Source organism: Nicotiana sylvestris, chromosome 3, assembly GCF_000393655.2.
Source record: "Nicotiana sylvestris chromosome 3, ASM39365v2, whole genome shotgun sequence".
NCBI lineage: Eukaryota > Viridiplantae > Streptophyta > Magnoliopsida > Solanales > Solanaceae > Nicotiana > Nicotiana sylvestris.
The window spans coordinates 185,018,077-185,040,844 of NC_091059.1; positions in this window are offsets into that span (position 1 = coordinate 185,018,077).

Sequence of the window (22,768 nt, forward strand, 5' to 3'; positions counted from 1 at the left end):
GGACTCCAGACACCGGTGGTACCTCCAGCCTAGCCGGTTTCACCAGCTCAGGAGTTTGTGGTACCAGTTATGCTCGATGATGAGCAGCGTCGACTTGAGAGGTTTGTTAGGCTTCAGCCTCCATCATTCAGTGGTGTAGAGGGCGAGGATGCCCAGGATTTTCTAGATAAGTGCCAGCGGATACTTCGGATAGCAGGGATTCTTGACACTAGTGGTGGGGCATTTACCACCTTTCAGTTTTCTGGGGTTGCCTTCACTTGGTGGGAGGCGTATGAGAGGTGTAGGCCTGATGGTGCAGCGCCCCTTACTTGGAAGCATTTCTCTATTCTCTTCCTGGAGAAGTATGTACCTTAGTCGCACCGAGAGGAGTTGCACAGGCAGTTTGAGCAACTGCATCGGGGGGAGATGTCAGTGACGCAATATGAGATGCGGTTCTCTAAGTTAGCCCAACATGCAGTTTGGATGGTTCCCACAGATCGAGAGAGGATCAGGAGGTTTGTTGATGGCCTAACATATCAGCTTCGAATCCTCATGACTAGAGATAGGGTGACAGGTGCTACCTTCGAGGAGGTGGTTGACATCGCCCGTGAGATTGAATCGGTTCGCCAGTAGGAGCGAGAAGAGAGGGAGGCCAAGAGGTCTCGGGGATCTGGTAGCTTCAGCAATGCTCCTTCGAGGGATCAGTTCCAGTAGGGCAAAGGCCGTTCATTCAGGCAGGCACATCCAGCTCGCCCAGGTTACCGTGGAGCATCTTCAGGTCATGGTTATCATGGGTCTCAGCATGGCCAGTCATCACTTAGGGCCCTCCCATCTCAGAGCTCGTCTCGTGCTCCATCCGTCCAGGGTTCTTCCATGCCAATTCCTTCTACTGGTCCTTTCAGTTCCAGGGGTTCCCTTCAGCCCCATCTCCAGCAGCGGGGAGTTGTTACGAGTGTGGAGAGTTCGGCCATATGAGGAGACAATGTCCTCATCTTCAGGATAGACCATCTCAGTAGAGGGGTCAGCCCTCGACTTTCGCTCCAGTTACTTCACCACCCACCCACCCAGCTAGGGGTGGAGGTCAGGCAGCCAGGGGCCGCCCTAGAGGAGGAAGTTGATCAGGCGGTGGTCAGGCTCGTTTCTATGCTATCCCAGGCAGACTGGATGCTATTACTTCAGATGCTATCATTACAGGTATTGTTTCAGTCTGCCACAGAGATGCCTCTGTCTTATTTGATCCCGGTTCCACCTTTTCTTATGTATCCTCGTATTTTGCTCATTATTTAGGTACACCTTGGGAGTTGCTTGCTTTATTTGTTCATGTATCTACCCCGGTGGGCGATACTATTATTGTAGATCATGTGTACCGGTCATGTGTGGTGACTATTGGGGGTCTGGAGACTCGAGTGGATCTGTTATTACTGAGTATGGTGGACTTCGATGTCATTCTAGGCATGGATTGGTTATCTCCGTGTCATGCTATTCTGGACTGTCATGCTAAGACAGTCACGTTGGCTATGCCGGGTGTGCCACGGATCGAGTGGCGAGGTATGACTGGTTATGTTCCTAGTAGAGTGATCTCTTTCTTGACGTACGGTTGGGAAGGGTTGTCTTTCATATTTGGCGTTTGTAAGGGATGTCAGAGCTGAGACTCCCAGTATTGATTATGTCCCTGTTATGAGGGATTTTCCAGATGTGTTTCCTGCAAACCTGCCGGACAGGGATATTAATTTTGGTATTGATATGGTGCCGAACACTCAGCCTATTTCTATTCTGTCGTATCGTATGGCACCAGTGGAGTTGAAAGAGTTAAAAGAGTAGCTTTAGGAACTTATTGAAAAGGGGTTCATTCGGCCTAGTGTATCACCTTGGGGTGCGTCGGTTCTATTTGTGAAGAAAAAGGATGGCACAATGAGGATGTGTATTGACTATAGGCCGTTGAACAAAGTAACAATTAAGAACAAGTATCCTTTACCTCGCATTGATGATTTATTCGACCAGCTTTAGGGAGCGAGAGTGTTCTCCAAGATTGATCTCCGTTCGGATTATCACCAATTGAAGATCAGGGATTCGGATATTCTCAAGACTGCCTTCTGGACCAGATATGGTCATTATGAATTCCTTGTTATGTATTTGGGGCTAACCAATGACCCAGCAACGTTCATGCATCTAATAAACAGCATGTTCCGACCTTATCTTGATTCGTTTGTGATCGTCTTCATTGATGATATTCTGGTGTACTCGCGTGGTCAGGAGGAGCACGCGGAGCATTTGAGAGTTGTGTTGCAAAGATTGAGGGAGGAGAAGTTTTATGCAAAGTTCTCCAAATGTGAGTTCTGGCTCAGTTCAGTGGCTTTCTTGGGGCACGTGGTGTCCTGCGAGGGTATTAAGGTTGATCCAAAGAAGATAGAGGCGGTTCAGAGTTGGGCCAGACCGCCCTCAGCCCCAGAGATTCGCAGCTTCCTTGGTTTGGCAGGTTATTATCGCCGGTTTGTTCAGGGATTCTCATCTATTGCATCGCTCTTGACCAAGTTGACTCAGAAGGGTGCTTCATTTGTATGGTCGGACGAGTGTGAGGAGAGCTTTCAGAAGCTCAAGACAGCTTTGACCATAGCTCCAGTGTTGGTTTTGCCATCAGCTTCAGGTTCATATACCGTGTATTGCGATGCTTCGAGAGTTGGGATTGGTTGTGTGTTGATGCAGGAGGGTAGAGTTATTGCTTATGCTTCTCGTCAATTGAAGCCCCATGAGAAGAACTACCTCGTTCATGATTTGGAGTTGGCTGTCATAGTTCACGCATTGAAGATTTGGAGTAATTACTTGTGTGGCGTATCTTGTGAGGTGTTCACTGATCATCGCAGTCTTCAGCATTTGTTCAAGCAAAAGGATCTTAATTTGATGCAGCGGAGATGGTTGAAGTTGCTTAAGGGTTATGATATCACTATATTGTACCATCCTAGAAAGGCCAATGTGGTGGTCGATGCTTTGAGCCGAAAGGCAGTGAGTATGGGGAGTTTGGTATATATTCCAGTTGGGGAGAGACATCTTGCAGTTGATGTTCAGTCCTTGGCCAATCGATTTGTGAGATTAGATATTTCGGAGCCCAGTCAGGTGTTGGCTTGCGTGGTTTCTCGGTCTTCCTTATATGATCGCATCAGAGAGCTCCAGTATGATGATCCACATTTGCTTGTCCTAAGGGACAAAGTTCAGCATGATGATGCTAGAGATGTGACCATTGGTGATGATGGTGTGTTGAGGATGCAGGGCCGGATATATGTGCCCAATGTGGATGGGCTTCGGGAGTTGATTCTGGAGGAGGCCCATAACTCGCGGTATTCCATTCATCTGGGTGCCGCAAAGATGTATCAAGATTTGAGACAGCACTATTGGTGGCAGAGAATGAAGAAGGACATTGTGGGATTCGTGGCCCGGTGTCAAAATTGTCAGCAGGTGAAATATGAGCATCAGAGACCGCGTGGCTTGCTTTAGTAGATAGATATTCCCGGGTGGAAATGGGAGAGAGTCACTATGGATTTTGTAGTTGGACTTCCTCGGACTTTGAAGAAGTTCGATACTATTTGGGTGATTGTGGATCGGCTGACCAAGTTCGCGCACTTCATTCCTGTGTGTACTACCTATTCTTCAGAGCGGCTAGCAGGGATCTATATCCGAGAGATTTTTTGGTTGCATGGTGTTCCAGTTTCCATCATCTCAGATAGAGGTACTCAGTTCACTTCACAGTTTTGGAGAGTCGTGCAGAGAGAGTTGGGTACTCGGGTGGAGTTGAGCACAACTTTTCACCCTCAGGCGGACGGGCAGTCCGAGCGCACTATCCAGATATTGGAGGACATGTTGCGTGCTTGTGTTATTGATTTTGGAGGGTCTTGGGATGAGTTTCTACCGCTTGCAGAGTTTGCTTATAATAACAGCTATCAGTCGAGTATTCAGATGGCTCCATATGAGGTTCTGCATAGGAGACGGTGTAGATCTCCGGTTTGTTGGTTCGAGCCCGGTGAGGATAGACTATTGGGGACAGACTTGGTGCAGGATGCTCTAGACAAAGTAAAAGTGATTTAGGAGAGGCTTCGTGCATCGCAGTCGAGACAAAAGAGTTATGCAGATAGGAAGGTTCGAGATGTGTCATATATGGTTGGTGAGAAGGTTTTGCTGAAGGTTTCGCCCATGAATGGTGCTATGAGATTCGTGAAGTAAGGGAAGTTGAGTCCTCGATTCATTAGGCCTTTTGAGGTTCTTCAAAGGATTGGGGAGGTGGCTTATATGCTTGCTTTGCCACCCAGCTTGTCGAGTGTGCATCCGGTATTTCATGTTTCTATGCTCCGGAAGAATGTTGGGGATTCGTCTCATGTTTTGGATTTCAATACGGTTTAGTTGGATGATAATTTGACCTATGATGTGGAGCCAGTAGCTATTTTGGGTCGTCAGGTTCGAAAGTTGAGGTCGAAGGATATAGCTTCAGTGAAAGTGCAATGGAGAGGTCGGCCCGTAGAAGAAGCTACCTAGGAGACCGAGCGGGAGATGCGGAGCAGATATCCTCACCTATTTGAGGCTTCAGGTATGTTTCTTGACTCGTTCGAGGACGAACTTTGTTTAAGTTGAGATTTTGGCGATTTCTGGTCGATAGGCGAGATTTTGATATAGGGGTCGGAATGGAATTCCGAGAGTTGTAGTATCTTTGTTGTGTAATTTGGGATGTGTGTGTAAAATTTCAAGTCATTCGGACGTGATTTGGTTGGGTTTTTGATCAAAAGCATATTTCGGAAGATTTTAGAAACTAAGGCTTGAATCCGATGTGTTTTGGGTGATTTGATGTTGTTTGAGCTGTTTTGATGATTGGAACAAGTTTGAATGAGGTTTTAGGATGTGTTGGTGCCTTTGGTTGAGGTCCCGGGAGCCTCGGGTGAGTTTCGGGTGGTCAATCGGACCATTTTGTGCCTTAAAAGATTGTAGATTTTGAGTTCAGCTGTTGCAGAGAATTAATCCTTCGCATTGGTGTAGGGGGTATCGTGATCGCGTAGAAGGAATTGAGGAATGCAAGATTTAAGCCTTTCCATTCACGTGAGAGGCCTCGTGTTTGTGGAAGGCTGGGGAGATGTGCATCGCGTTCGCGAGAGGGCACTCGCGATCGCGTAGAGGATTTTGCGTCTGAGGGGTCCAAGGTGAATTGTTCATCGCGTTCGCATAAGGGAGTTCGCGTTTGCGTAGGTGTAGGAGATGGAAGCATCGCGTTCGCAGGGTCCTTGTCGTATTCGCGTAGAGTATTTTTGGGGAGTTTGAATTTTGTTCTTTGCGATCGCAAGGGAAGTTTCGCGATCGCGATAAAGAAAAGGCAGGCCTGGGCAGAAAGTTTTAATTCATTTCATTCTCGATTTTTTGGCTCATTTCCTCCATAGTTGGTCTTTTTGAGAGCTTTTTGAAGGAGATTGATGAGTGATTGAAGGGGAAACGTTTGGAGGTAAGAAATTCGGACCTAAAACTCGATTCTATTGTGAAATCTACCTAGAAAATCATGGAACTTAAGCTAAAAATGGAAGAAACTAGGGCTTGGAATTTTGGACTTTTAAATTGGGATTTGAAGGACCATTTGGGGTCGGATTTGAGAACTTTTGATATGTATGAACTAGTGGGGAGATAAGGAATCTAATGATATGAAAATTTTTAAGTTTCGAGAAGTGGGCCTGGGTCTCGGGTTTTGCTAATTTTGGGGTTTTTGTATTTTTTGATTGTTTTCGTTGTATTCCCTTAGCATATTGTGACGTATTCGTTCTGATTTTGGATAGATTCGACGTGAGTGGAGGCTGATTCGACAGGCAAAGGCATCGCGGAGTAGTATTTTCATCGATTCGAGGTAAGTAACCATTGTAAATCAGGAACTGAGGGTACAAACCCCGGTATTTGACTTGATTTGACAAATGCGGTGATGCACATGCTAGGGGACGAGCATGTGGGCGTGCACCGGTAGGGATTGTGACTTGGTCCGTCCCGTAGCGACTATTAAGCCGCGTATTTGATTTGGAATTCTTATATTACTCCGTATTTCCTTCATCTATACTGTATTATAGGTTGTAAGCCATGTTTGGGGCCTTGTGCCGATCTGTAGAGACCCTTAGGGGCATTTGACTGTTTTTCCTCACTTTACTTGTTAAAAGCATATCCTCAGTCATGTTTTACCTGTTTAATATTTAAAACTGATTTGATCACTCTACTCCTATTGTAAGGACTGTTTGGGCTGAGTTCCCTAATTTCTATCGTTGTGCCCGAGAGGCTGTGAGTTTAATGACTGAGAGAGGTTGAGAACCTAATTGTGAGGATAATTACATATATGCGAGTTATGGATCAGGCTGCACACCACAGCGATACTTATATGGATCGGGTTGCATGCCGCAACGATATATATATTGGATTGGGCTGCACGCCGTAGCAATATGACGCTTGGGTTGTAGGAGCCCCTCCGGAGTCTACACACCCCCAGTTATTGTAGTCGACTATAAATAATGGGTTGGGCTGCACGCCGCAGCGGTTACTATGAATTCTATTATTATGATAAGTTAATGAGCTTGAGTGTTGAGAGGCTGCCCGAACGGCAATATTCTGAGTGATTTCTCGCCCGAGTGGCCTTATTATGCTGTTTCACTCTTCTTTTAAACTAAGCCTCTTTTGGATATCTTTGCTAAGTAACTGATTTCAAAGCTTTAAACTAAAAATGATGAATTTATGATAGAATTGATTTAATAGTTATATGTTTTGAACTGCTCGTCACTGCTTTCAGTCCATTATTTACTTTAGTTACTTACTGAGTTGGCGTACTCACGTTTTTCCCTGCACCTTGTGTGCAGATCCAGGTGCCTGAGGGGCAGAGTGAAAGCTTCAGCTGTTATCCAGTATTTGCCGGGAGTTTCGAGGTAGCTTCATGACGTCCGCAGCCCTGATTTCTCCCTCCTATCTTAATTATTTTTCCGCATTTCTAGACTATCTGTGTAGTAGGTTGTTCAGACTTGTATTAGAGGCTCTAGACTCGTGACACCAGATTGTTGGGGTTGTGTAGTATTTGCTATGTTGACATTTTCGCATATTTTCTGTCATTTTAATACTTATAATGAATTCTGCATTTAAAACTTATGTTAGAAAAAGGGCTTAAAGTTATTGGTAAACGGGTTGTGATTATGGGTTTGACGGCTTGCCTAGTATTGTGATAGGCATCATCATGATCGGTATTTGGGGTCGTGACAAAACATAATCTCTAAGTTTACAAACTGATTTCAGCCTACAAGCATGATATCTATTAGTTTGAATCCTATAGACATGATTTCTAGGGTTTGAAACTGATTCATTCTATTCCTATGGGCATGGTATCTATGTTGAAGTTGATTTTTATTTCCCATGGGCATGAAATCTGTTAATCACATATGGGCAGAATTTTAAGCAAATCGCCAGGAAAGTGTATCAATTCATATAAATAAGATCCTATATACATGATCACTAAGGCACGTTGAGATTGGAAATATATGTGGATCCTATGAACATGGATTTCTAATGCATAATTAATAAAAGACCTATAGGCAGTGTCTCTGGTATGCCAAAAATGTGAAAATGCAGAGTCACAAACATCCTATAGGCAGGATCCCTAAACGAGTAGTAATATTCACATAATCAACCCAATAAACCTATAGGTAGGATTTCTACCCGAGTTTCAAACAAAGATATAGAAACCCCTCCCCCCCAGCTTTTCCAGATCTGTGTGTTACAAAGATTATTACATTATTAAAGCCCATAATGAATAAATTACATAATAGTAATGATTACACTATAGGGAGCCTTCATAGGCCCAATCTATACCTGGGAACCAGGCCTTCAAGAACAACAGCTATGAAGCAATAGCAGTGATCCATTCACAACAACTTAAACCAGGCTTCCACTGTGTCAAAGTTCCCAAAGAGCCTCAAGGACCCCAGGAAATGCTCACACTAGAACCACACATTCAATACAAAACTCACAAAAGATTGAAAAACCAGCCCCAATGTGTCATAGTTCAAAGGAGTCTCAGGGACCCTAGGAAGTGCTCACACTAGGGGTGGTGAGAACCTAAATGACTAAGAGTAGGAATTTGAAAAATCAGTGCATAAGGAGTAAAAGGGCAAGTTTTGAAATAGTTCAGTTTTTAAGAGAGATAAAGTTCAAAATACACAGTTGCAGGCAGAACTGCTCCAAGAAAACAAACAAGGTTCAGGTCCAACATACAGCTGAGACATGGTGAAGTCTGATTAAGCTAAATACTTATGCTAGCATTTGAACAGTCATGGCTCAGTCACAGAAGCAATTACGCAGAAGACATTTGAATTGAACAGACAGGATAGATGAGTTAAGCACAAACATACTTGATTACATGCTTAGAGTTCAGAACAGGTATAAAGCTGACAAACAAATCAAACCTTAAACTAACTTATGAGAGGACTCTTGTATTCTAAATGCCTTAGTCATAAGTTAACAGTATTATCAAACTACTAGAAAAAGGACAAAATTATGCTAGAAATTGAAACAGGTTAATCAAACAATGCATAGAGAAAGGAATTTCAAAGGTTAGGGCATAAAAGAAAGTAAAGATGCAGTAACAGTTAAGTTCCAGAATGATTTGGCCTTGGCTTTCAGCCGGCCAAATAATATCCACTTAGTACAAAAATCAGAACAGGAGCAAGAGAGAGCTTAAGTTTAGTAGTGAGAATAGGATAGTTCAAGTGTTGTCCTAAAAGGGGGAAAGGGGAAGGGTTTTTATAGCATACAATAGAGTAAAACAAATAAGGTATGAAAATTAATTACACACGAATAAGGTATGAAAATTAATTAATCAATCAATTAAGCCAGCATGAATCAATTAAGAGGACAAAATCAAATAAGTACCACTAAATTTAAGGAAAACTCACACAAAATCAATCAGTGTCTAAGAATGAGGTCAAATAAAGCAAGAACTGATTCCATAATCAATTAGGAGTCAGAACACAGAATCAGACAGTAATACAGGTACTTAAATAAGGTAAGAACAAGTAAGAACTTAATAAGGAAATACGAGTACTAAATTCAAACCCTAATTTAGGCAAGTAAATCAATTTACACCTAATTGACAGAGTTGAAGGTAAACAGGCAAAACAGTATAATAAATAGTCGAATAACTGAAACTCTAAGACATATCAAAGAAGAAAAACAGAGTTGAAAACATTTTAAACATTTAAACATTTTTTTTGCAGGAAACCCATTAGAAATCAAAACCCTAGCTTTTTAGGGTAGAATAAAATTAGTTAACAATATTAGTAAAATCAAAAAATCTTAAGGGAAAAATACCAAACAAACTCAAAAACACTCCAGATCTAAAGAGATCTTAAACGGATTCAACCAGAAATAGTTAGGTTCATGGAAATAAACATAAGTAAATCAAATCTAGTTTGAACCAGAGATTTAAAACCATAAAAACACAAAAATATCAGTACTCACATATATCGGAGTGAACATAGATGGATTAATCGAGAAAGGAGAGACTTTGAACCAAATCGGGTTCAAATCTCTTGAGATTATCCTCAAATAATATGAAGATCATACAACCAGTAGAGAGATGAGGCCGGATAGGGCGTGAAATTGAAGGAAACCCCATGAATCAAGGGGGATATCAGTGATGATGGGCTAGGGTTAGAAGGGGGGAGAGAAGGGGATTAAAGGACGGAGGATTGGGAAAATGGGGGTAGGGTTTAGGGGTTGGTGTAATTAAAAAGGAAAGCTGATCCTGGACCGTTGATCTTCTGAGATCAACGGCCAGGATTAAATTTAGTCTGGGGCGAGTTATGGATGGGTAGTGTATTTGGGTTTGGGTATTGGGTTATGGGTTAGGATAATTGGGATGACTAGTTATTGGGCTGGGGTCCGAAAATTTAATTGAAGATGAGCTATGCTTTAAATACCTATTTAATTTAATAAAATAATTTATAAATGATAAAAATATAATTTGTACATGAAAATGATTTAAAATAACTACTTAATATTATAAAAATATAGAAAGTCATTTTCTGTATAGATAATATAATTATGCATATATATGAGCTATTATTGCAAAATGTGCAATTCTAGCCTTAAAATGCAAATGTAATTACAAAAAAATGCAATTAAAATATTTGAGCACTATATGGGCATAAATGATAAACTCTGATGATTAAATCATCATAAAACTGATATGAGGGATAATTATCGGATATTTGTGTATAAAAAATACATAAATAACTTGATATAAAGCTTTAAAAATTATAGAAAAACTATATAAATACTTGTGAATGTTTGTAAATGCATGTTCACTATTTTTAAAAATATATATGCATATTTAAAATATATGAGGGAAAAATTAGGTATCAACACCTATCAAGAATGGCAACTAGAGTTTCTTCATAAGTCAATTCCTCATTAACCTCAATAGTCTCAACCGGAAAAATTAGTGCAGGGTCTCCAACTACCTTCTTCAACAGACACATGAAATACCGGGTGCACCAATGATATCTCTGGTGGTAGCTCAAGTTTGTAAGCCACCTGACACACTCTCTGAGTAAATCTGTACTATCCGACATACCTCGGTCTCAATTTCTCTTTCTTACCAAACCGCATTATACCCTTCATGGGGGAAACCTCCAAGAATACCCAATCATCCTCTTTGAACTCCAAATCCCTACGACATCACGAAAGTCCACCTTGGGAATGCATTTCTACAATCATCAAACACATAAGTCCACCTTGGCATCACGAAACCCTAGGTTCTAGGTGAAATTTTACGGGGCCTTAAAAGAATAGAAACATAGGTAGTAAGTGACTACGATCTTCCAAATCACTACAAAAGTTGTAATGACCCGGCCAGTCTATTGAGTACTTTACTCATATTTCCTCTATTTGATGTTTTACTTACGTGTATTTGAGCTTAAGTGACTTGCTGGTGTGGTTGGTTTGGTTTCGAGAAAGTTTCGAGTGAATTAGTATACTTAGTCCCAAGGTTGGAAGCTTAAGTTGAAAGAGTTGACCGGAGTTTGACTTTTATGTAGATGACTCCGGAATAGTTTTTTGATGACTCCAATAGCTTCGTATGGTAAATGAGACTTAGGCGTGTTCCCGGATTTGGATTTGGAGGATCGTAGGCTACTTTTAGTGAAAGTTGGAGGTTTGGAAGGTTGAGAGGTTTACCCGAGAGCTGACTTTAATAATATCGGATACGAATTTTGGTTCTGGAAGTTGGAATAGGACTGTTGTGTCATTTGAGACTTGTCTGCAAAATTTGAAGTCATTCCGGATTGGTTTGATGTGATTCAGCATGAGTTTTGGAAGTTGGAAGTTCATTAGTTTCATTAGGCTTGAATTGGGGTGCTATTCGTGGTTTTGGTGTTGTTTTATGTGATTTGAGGCTTACAGTAGGTTTGTATTGTGTTATAAAACTTGTCGGTATATTTGGATGGGTTCTCGGGGATGTCAGGTGTGTTTCAGATTATTGACAGATCATTTTTAGACTTTGATGAATTGTTGAAGTTTTGGAATTATGATGCATCCGCACCTACGAGGGATTGACCGTAGGTGCGAGGCCACAGAAGCGACCTATTGATAGAAGAAGTGGAACAAGGATGGGTAAGTCTGGGTCCATAAATGCAAATGGGGAACTGTAAATATGGTTATGTGACCGCGGATGAGCTCAACCACACACATATTTGCCACTCATAACACATAGCTATGACAATAATTCGGGCATCTTGTGCCTCAACCAGTTTAGATAAGGTACTAACAAGCCACATTACTCCTCTAACAAGCCCTTCCCGCATGTATCAACCTCTTGAAGGCTCTATCTAACCAAAACAATGCAATACCATCAATAAATCATAGGAATTAACTCCAAAAGATAAAGTTAAGATCTTTAACTCAAGTCAAAAAGTCAACCCAAAAAATTAAACCCTAGGCTCGCACATCGAAATCTGACAAAATTTACAAATTTCAAACACCCATTCAATTATGATTTCAACCATACAAAAATCATTCAATTTCAACCACAAATCGACCATCAACTCACACCTTAATGACACAGTCCAAAAATCCCCAAATTTTAACTTAGATTCATAAAAAGTAGGCAGAATAATCAATGGGTATTCAATATTTTTGGACAAAAGGGATTAAAAATCACTTACCTCTTCAATGTAGGTGGAAAACTGTCCAAACATTTCCCTACCCGAACTCCAAAATAAGAGAAAAGCTCAAACCCTCACTTTTAAGAACCTGCCCAACACTTTCGCACCTGTGCTCCAATTTCCCCTTATGTGGAACCACTTTTGCGATCGAAAATACGCTTCTACACTTCCACTTAAAATATGACCCTCCATTTTTGCGGAACAATCCTTGCTCCCGCGGATGCGCTTTCTGTGCACCAATGTTCGGTTCTACGGACTCCTCTGCAATCTCATCCGCTGCACCTGTAACTCATAAATTCGCATATGTGGTCTCACTACTGCGGCCTTTCTCTGCAGTTGCAAAAATCCCATAACAGGCCTATTTTCGCTTTTGTGTCTCTCCAACCGCACTTGTGGCGTCGCATATACAGCTAAGCCCACCAAAGGTGCGAGTACACCAGCAATCCAAAACTCTTCTACAATGCTCTAAGTCCAAATATCAATATGTTAACCATATGAAACTTGTCTGAGGCCCCTGGGAACTCAACAAAACATACCAAAAAGTCTTAAATCACAACACAAACTTAATCAAAGCCTCAAATCACATCAAACAACATCAATATCATGAATCGCACTCCAATTCAAGCCTGATGAAACTAATGAATTTTCAACTTCTAAAATAATTGTCAAAACATATCAAACCAACTCTGATTGACCTTAAATTTTGGACACAAATCATAAATGATAAAACGGATCTATTTCAACTTTTGAAACCAAAACCCGAACCCCATATCCACAAAGTCAACTATCGGTCAATCTCTCAACCTTCTAAACTTTCAACTTTTCAATTTTCGCCAAAATACACAAAATCAACCTACGGACCTCCAAATCCAAATCCGGACATATGACTAAGTACAAAATTACCATACAAAGCTATTGGAACTATCAAAACTCCATTCCATTGTCATTTACATAAAAGTTAAACTCCGATCAATTCTTCCAACTTAAGCTTCCAACTTTGGGACTAAGTGTCTCAATTCACTCCAAAACATCCCCGGAACTAAATCAATCATCCCGATAAGTCACATAACCACATGTGAACATAGAATAAAAAATAAATAGGGAAACACGATTACAATACACAAAATGGTCAGCTGGGTAGTCACAAAAACTGCCTTAAGAATTCTAGTAAATGCTCTCTAGATAAGTACTCCAAAAGTTCTTCCCTAACTTCCTTTCTTTCTTTTTTTATTTCATTTTTGCTAGAGTTCAACTAATGTGAATTGATTGTTAGATTTGGTCCCTAAACGGCTAGCAACTACTACTTGGTTTGTTACTTTAAAAAAGGTTAGTAGACCACTGATCCCCTTTAATTATTTGGTCGTTTCATACATTATTTTGTTGTTGCCTATTCCTCTTTATGATACTCCCCAGTCAAGTATGTGACCTTTAATTGTGTTCTGCTGCTAGTGTTGTTCTTTACTTAATCAGTTGATACTTCCTGCTAATTATTGTGTTTATCCCCCGTGTTATTTAACCAACCTCTTACAGTGATAATTGAGTTTTGTTTCTCATACCTATATTACCATGGATGTATTTATTAACTAATTAAAATGATTTGTATGCTTATATTATTGCGATCCTTATGGACAGTCCCGTTTAATTCCTTCTAGTGATCGAATTAATTGATCTCTGTGTTGGAAGCTATGTTTGGTCTATACTATTACTCGTTAATTGAGTAATGCTTATTGATATCCATACTTATATTATCATATTGATTAAGCTGATTGAATTATGTTTATATACCTTCATGTTGTCCTGTTTAATTGAATGAAAGAGCCTCATGCTTATATCATTATGTTGTCCTACTTAAATGATCCTCATGTTTATAGTATCATGTTGTTTTTGTTTAGTTAATTAAAATAAACCTCACTGATAGTTAGGCCTACATTACCATGTTAATCTGCTTGGTTAATCAAATGGTTCTAGTTAACAGTCATGTTTATGGTACTATGTTAGAATGTTCTATATTAGAAAGCATGTGTGTTTAGCACGATAACTTGAATAAAAGGGGAAGCATATTGTCATGACCTCAAAACCCTAACTAGTCGTGATGGCACCTAACACAATTGCTAGACAAACCGGACATAACAATAATGAACCAAATAGCCAAAATGACAGAAATAACATAAATCTAAATCCTTAATATAGCATACTAGTGCCAATACATGATAAATCCTCCAGAACTGGTAAATGCAGCATCATGAGCTCTAATACGAAATTACAAGTCTGAAATGGCCAAATAAAATACTGTTTGAAATAAAGACAACATTACATAAGAATAGAGACGCCAAAACTCAAGACCGTGGTCGAGAATGCAGTTCTACCTCGTCTCTCGATGATCAGCTCAACAAGAAACTCCATGCTGATGATTGAGTCTGACACTTGGATCTGCAAAATTAAGTACCCAGCATAGCATGAGTACAATCGATCTCATGTACTCAGCAAGTATCATAATTGTTATACTCCATATTTTCGTACATGAGAGTATGTCGTAAGTCAATTGATATAAGCTCAGAAATGAGATTATATTATAAATAAAGTAAATTAATTATGTTATTGGAGGTTAAAAATATTTAAGATCATGAATAACGGGTACCAAAAGGTTGTAACGTTTAGAAGCTAAACGAATCAAAGAAATAAGTTTCGTCGAAAGTTGACAAATTGAGAATGTTATGACATGTACTTTTGGGATGAGACTAGGTCTATCAACATGATAAGGAGGTTATGTTATGAGCTATTTTAATCGTATGATAGTCGTGTATTACGTTTTGAAGTCAAGCGAGTTGTGGAATAAAAGTTGGATGTCACGCCCCAAACCTGGGGAGGCGTGGCTGGCACCCGGTGTCGTACTGGCCCGAGCGAACTACTCTATAACTCATTTTTTCCTTTGCAACTATCATGGGGTAACATGGCCACGACTTGTAACGTATAACTATAAGTGGGCAATAGTATATCACTGAACCATTATTTTAAAAACATAAATACATATGGACCGTCAAGGCCTCTGATATACTGTACAAAATGAACCTCTGTCTACAAAGCCTCTAAGATTGTTTGACAACAAACGGGACAGGGTACCGGCCTACCCATTAGTTTGTAACAAAATTCTGACACGATGACTCATAGACTCGGCTGCACTCCGAATGAGGTGGAGTCTTACCGATCCTTTGTTGAATGCCAATCTCGTCTACTATGGGGCTCGTCAAACTGATTATCTATACCTGCAGGCATGAATGCAGCGTCCCCAACAAAAGGACGTCAGTACGAATAATGTACTGAGTATGTAAGGTAGAACCGAAACATAACAATAAGTAAACAGTAATTAACGATGTATAAGAATTAACCTGAATCTCTGAAGTGCCACCTTATCTCCATACTTATCATACTGATATATATATACAATGCTTCTCTTTAAGACTATTATCCATATCTTATGATGCATGACTGCCCAACTGATTAGTGGTAACTGCCCGACCGGCCGTAGCGCGGTGGTAAATGCATGATTGCCCGACCGGCCGTAGCTCGGTAGTAAATATGTAAACATGTCTGCCTAACCGACGGTAAATGAATATGCATGTCTGCCTAACCGACAGTAAATAATTATACATAACTGCCCAACCGGTGGTAACTGCCCGACCGGCCGTAGCACGGTGATAAATGCATGTACATGTATCACTATATTATAAACGTTAATATCTTTATCAAATACCTCAATAGGGAACTATATACATACTTAAGAATGCTTGAATATCACTTTATATGAATGAATAACGTAGACATCCTTAACTGCTAGGAGTAGAAACACTTATAAAATAGCATTACGTTTATGTATCGTTACTTGGATCATGCTAAAAGAAAAGAAGGGATAGTTTTAACATACTTGAGCTGATTCTCCATCACTTAAAGAGTATCAGAAAAGGTGGCGCTAGACTTTGTATTATATGTGATTTTGTGCTGTGTACATGTTTTGTAAATACAATCTCTGAACATCTCTGAAATGCTAGCCGTATGAACTTGGCATTGGTAGAATAGAGTTTTTTTTTTTTTTTTTTTTTTTTTGGTATTATCAAGCTTAGTACCAAAACCAACTTTTGCCCCATAGTAAACACTTCTTTAAGATCCCAAATTATTGCCTTCTCAAATCTCCATTTATGAACAACTATTACTACTTTTGCTCTACTATTGAATCTAGTGTTTAAACACCTCACTAATCCAAGAGTACTTCGTTCTCACTCCCAACTGTCTTCTATCCTCGACTGATATTTGGCTAGCAATCTGCACTGTGGTAAAAACAGCATGTTCCCTCGGAATTGTTTCCAAGGAAGAAGTTAAGGGACTGGGGTTTGCTGCTACTTGTTCTTTTATTGCTGTTGATTCGGAGGGTGAACCTGTATTGCAGTACTGTGGTGGAGGCGTTTCCCCCGAGATGGAGCCACCAAAGGTACATATACTTGTAGGAGGCCTTCTGTTTTAGGTCTAGCATCTTTTTCATGAATGAAATTCTTGATTCTGTAAAGTAACATGTATGGTTATAGCTCCAATAAAAAGGAGAATAGCGAGTAATTCTCGTCTTCTACGAGTTGTCAAAAAATGATAAACTTAACCTCAAACTAAGAGGTGCAACACGGATGATAAGTGAAACAAAAGGGCACCATGGTTCCGTAGATTTTTGGCTTTATAAATTTAAATAAATAGCTCCACTAGTTGCGCTATAAGAGTTAAATATGCATATTGATGTGATCTCACTATACTAGATCCATTTTGGAACTCATCCCATTTGACTGTTCATTATGTATTGAATTAGTTGATTAATAGGTTTTAAAGGCTCACTTTAGTGATGACTAATCTATAAAATTCCCAAACCATGCCACCTTCAATTGTGACTTAAAGAGTCACTTATATAGCTGCCACGTTGGGGCTAAAATACTTATCCAAAAATGTATTAATTAATTAATTAAGTAATACCCCGCTACTCGGTAATTAACTAATTACCTGCATAATTAAGAATTATCTTTAATTACTAAAATTTTACTTATTTTTAATACACTTTATACCACTTCCTATAATACACTTTACTATCATGGTTATGTGGTATCATATAAAATTAACACATACACTATTATTTCATTAAAATATCCATGTGAAAAAATACATATTTTCTCTAACTTATAATTTTCCTAATCTCATAAAAAGAGTACAAATTTTCGTAAGCTTATTTCCTAAAATGGTAAAAAGGTAACATTTTTCACTACTCTACTGCTTTTAGGGCCAATTTACTGGTGCATCCTTTGGATTTCAATTTATGAAGGTTACAAGACAGCGTTAAAATTCACGTCTACTGACATAATTCAAGAAAATGATCATGCCTTACTTCCCACTTACTTTTCATTCACCACCTTACATTAACGGGCTTTCTTATCAATTCAAGCTTATATAATTTTGCATTCTCATTCCTCAAAAATGACCAACTTTCCCGGTATTAACCCATAACAGAATAAATTATTCGAAAATAGTAATAATGGTAACTATCTAAAATTATACTTGTAAAACTTTTACTAAAATATTCCACTTAAAATAAAATACCACACTAACATAATATCTAACGATATCAAGGTTGTTAAACTTACGGGGTGTAACATTGACAAAGGTCATCACAAGTTATATTTATAAATATACTGAAATTTTTTTCAAATATAGCTGATCCTTTCTCCAAATATACTTGTAATTACGAGATGATCCACCTACCAAATGGAATATCCACAATTCTAATTTCTAACTCATTAAACTGCTTGTTGATATGTCATCGGAGTAGGGAGATATTCGCATTCTCGCGAGAATGCGCAAGCAGCTCCCAACGGGATCCACTTAGGTGGTGGGCGACCCTTGAACATTTTAAAGGGGATGGACGGCTTATTTTTGGTCATTCTCGACCAAGTACAGTTACTAAACTCTCTCAACATTTCTTAACAGTTCTCCAAGATTCCAAGTCGAATCCAAGGTGGTTTTATCTAAACCCAATCTCAAAAATTAGCCTAAGTAAAGAAGAGAGTCTTTATAGTATTGTGATGTCATTAAGGGTGCTTGCAAGCTAAGGGAAGTTGTGGTCGAGTTTGTTTTGATTATTCACGGTATATATAATACCATACTGCTCGGGATTAAGCTTATATATGTGTTGGTTAAGTTATTTGGAAGAAGGATTACAAGATAGAACTTGAAGTTGTATAATAAGTTGTTGTCTCTTATTGGACTATTTTAGAGTTGTGTATATGACTTCATATGGCTAGAAATTATGGGGAATATCTTGGTTATATTGTTCTTATTATTTTTATGATTGTCAATATTTTGAGTATGTTGATGATGTTGTAAATTGGAGAAGAAGCAACCACACAATACCTAGAAGTTGTCTATATTATTGTTATATCTTGTTGGGTTGTTTGATGTTACTTTTATGATGGATATAAGGTTGAAATGACATGTCAGTATATATGGTTATATTCTAGAGTTGTTTATGGCGTTGTAAGTACGTGGAGATGGGAAAAATAGTTGGGGTTTAGTTCCAATCCAAGCTTGCCGCTTGTCATGTTAAATAGTAATTTTGTTGGTGACGTTTGTGCACTTGTTGTTGTGTAGATTGATTGGTGTTGTTGGGATGTTGGGTGTGTGGTGCTGAAGGTATATAGTTGAAGGTTGTATGGGTTTTCATTGTTTTTATGGACTTGGGGAAAGCAAGAAAAACAGGGTAGATGTTGTCTGTTTTAATATAAAATAAGCTTATTATTCGTTGTACGATAGTTGCATCATTCATAGCTTAAAGATAGTATTATTATCATTGTTGTAGATTAAAGTTCGATGAGAATAGTTCAACGTGATCATGGGACAGACTGTGATAAGGTATGTTAAGGTTATTCCTTCTTTCCTTTTGGCATAATCCATATGATACAAACAAAATAAGCAAACACACAACTTTCACAAATGACTCTATTCTTAGAAGTACTAGGGGTGCCTATATTCTTGATTCCCCATGTGTCCTATTATTATATCGACTATTCATGGGTCTCAAAAAATATATAAGTTGGTAAATTTTATTTCGTGATATTAACTAAAGCATATTGATCTTATGACATTCGAGAGATCTTATTGGCTTTCTTCACTATTCATTACATTCATTTATACATGTACATTGACCCTTGACCAGATAGAGTTATATACGCGTATATTACATGTATATGGGGTATTGGAAAAGGTTACGACGTTATATATGCACCACCACTTAATCAGTTGGCATACGTTGATGGTTTCACTCATTGAGGCCGAGATGATATGATGGGATGCTCTCAAAGGCTTGAGGATGTTATGTACGCATATACATATGCATGATATGACATTTATATGCATATACATGACACTATAAAGGTGTCATGATTCACTGAGCTATTCAAACTTATAGGTTGAATCCTTTACAACATGTTTCTTTCATGTCTATTATATACTGATTTTCATGCCTTATATACTCGGTACATTTTTGTATTGACATCATTTTTGCCTGGAAATGTTGTGGGCAAGGTTGACAGTCCTCCTAGTAGTCTATCAGCTCAGCAGAAGGTGTTGGTCCACCCACATCTTCTCCAAAGTTGCCTATTTGGTCAGTATGCTTTGGACATGTATTGATTGGTATGGTGGGGCCCTATCCCAGCCTTTATGATGTTTATGTACTCTTAGAAGCTTGTAGAAAGATGTCATGTATATGGATGATTGTATGGCCTTGTCGGCTTATGTTTTGAGTGTACAAATGACCATTTCGGTCTTATAGGCCCGTATGTCATATGTATTAGTTTGTATACCATGTTGGGTCATCATATATCCAGTATTCTCTTATGTTTACTTCTGGTTATCTCATGATAACCTTTCCGGCTCATTTACCCATGATAGTATGATAAGAAGGATATATTACGTTAATACTCGATTGAGTTAGGCATCAGGTTCTCATCGTGACCCTTCGGTTTGGGTCGTGACAGAAATGGTATCGAAACAGTTCTATCCTAAGGAGTCTGCAAGCTATGTCTAGTAGAGTCTTGTTTATGGGTGTATTTTGCACCATATTTATAAGCAGGGCTACAGGGCATTTAGGACTGTCACTCTTTCTTCTTACTCAATATCTTGTGGTGGAGCTCAGTTGTAAGAATTAAAACTCCTAAATCCTATTTTATTCGTAATACAACGATACCTACATCTAGAAAGACAATTGGTAAGAGATTGAATGTGGTTGTGCAAAAGTTGAATTAGAGGAACTTGATTTTCCATCATGCTTATAATGAGTAAATGTAAGGTCTTCAACAGATCATGTGTGTGCTAAGATGTGTAATCTTCTTGATAAGGAGCCCTAAGGCATGAATATCGATCTACCCATATGGTAAAAAGCAATAAGAGAATCAGAAGGTAGATACAAGTTTCAACAAGTAAAAGAAGCAATGTGAAGAAGGGTACGAGGTACCCAGTTAGTGAAGATTATTAGTATTTACAATTCAGACAGAGAAATATAAACATTCCGAGTTACTTCCAATTGTAACCCAAAATGGTGGATGTATTGTTATCATTAGCTAACATTTCCAAATGATAGTGCAAGCATGGTAGTAGATCTCCTTGTGAGACACCCAGATGGTGCACTATAGAATAGTACAGTCAGATATGAACATTAGAATGTTCAGAAATTTCAGAAGATAGGTAGTGGAATCCTAGAAGGGATAAATACTACCTTAGTATGATTTTCGCCCCTAGTAAAAAGGAGAGAGAGAATGTTAGCCGTCCAAAAGAGCGAGTGAGATGAAGCAAGGGGAGCTAAAATTGAAAGAACGTCCACTATCGGGGAAATCAACCTTGATCTACAGATTGGTCTGACTTGGTTTGATGTTGAGTTCCAAGTGCTAGATATATCTACTACTTACAACCTATTGTTGGGACGGCCATGGATATATGTAGCTGTGGCAGTGGCTTCTACTCTGCACCAGGCTGTGAAGTTTGAATGGAATCATCAGGAGGTGATCATTCATAGAGACGAAAGCAACCCTATCTACACCAACCAGACCATTCCAGTCATCGAAAATAGGAGGAAGGTGGGTAGAGAAACATATCACCGCATTGAGTAGGTGAACACAATTGAAAAGGATCGATGGTAGAGCAAGAAGATAGAAATAATATATGTGGATGAGATATGAACCAGGTAGTGGTCTCGGGAAAAAGCTTCAGGGGATCACTAAACCCATACAACCACAGTATCGTGGAACGACCTTTGGACTCGGGTACGAATATACCATACAAGAACATCAGGATTGGATAGCGCGATGGTGCGCCCATTATTATCTGCTGGAACAACCCATACCACCTCTACACCAGACATTCTGCTAGGCTGACATAGTGTGGGGATCCAAGGAAGATGAGATTTTGGCCGGTATGAGGAAGCTGTTTCTAGACGAAGAAGACATGGACTGCAGTGCAATTATTGAGGAGGAGGAGGAGAAAAAACTTACCATTCAGACAGTGGCAAAGGAGCTATTCTCAAGAACTGGACCGCTAAACCATCCTGGGCTTGCCGAGTACCTGGGTAGCCGGGCAAAATTAGCATGATTTGTTTTAAATATGTTTGAGCATTTAAGACATTTTCAATATATTGTTTTGAAATAATTACTCAAGTCATTGAGTCGTACTTGTTAACAGTTTTAAGCTTTATTAATGCATAATTTGCTTTTCGTATTTATTATTATGTTTCTACATTCTTTTCAGCGTAATTATTACATATCCTGATGAACCTACGATTGTGACGTGTAATGAGAAAACGCAACCTAAGGAAAGTGATTCAGAAGATCTGGAAGATGATATAATACCTGAGGAAATTATCAAAGAAGTAGAAAATTTTGAAAACAAACCAAAGTCTAACTTGGAGGAAACTGAGGCCGTTAACTTAGGGGATTCTGAAACAGTCAAGGAAACTCGTATAAGCATTCATCTATCATCGTCAGAGAAGGAAGAGTATATCAGGCACCTAAACGAATATGAGGACATTTTTGCATGGTCCTACGACGATACGACTGGGTTAAGCACATCCATAGTAGCTCACAAGCTACCTACCAATCCCATGTGTCCACTGATAAAGAAGAAGCTCAGAAAGTTCAAGCCAGATATGAGTCTGAAGATAAAAGAGCAGGTCATCAAGCAAATCAAAGACAAAGTTCTTTGAGTGGTCGAATACCTGACCTGATTGGCCAACATTGTGCCGGTTCCAAAGAAAGATAGGAAAGTTAGAGTATGTGTCGATTATCGAGATCTTTACAGAGCAAGTCCTAAGGATGATTTTCCGTTGCCTAACATACACATACTGATCGACAACTGCGCCAAGCATGAACTCTAATCCTTAGTGGATTTCTTTGCAGGATATCATCAAATTTGGATGGACGTGCCAAAAAGACTACCTTTATCACACCATGGGGAATATATTTTTACAAAATGATTCCATTTGGTTTGAAGAATGTTGGGCCACCTACATGAGG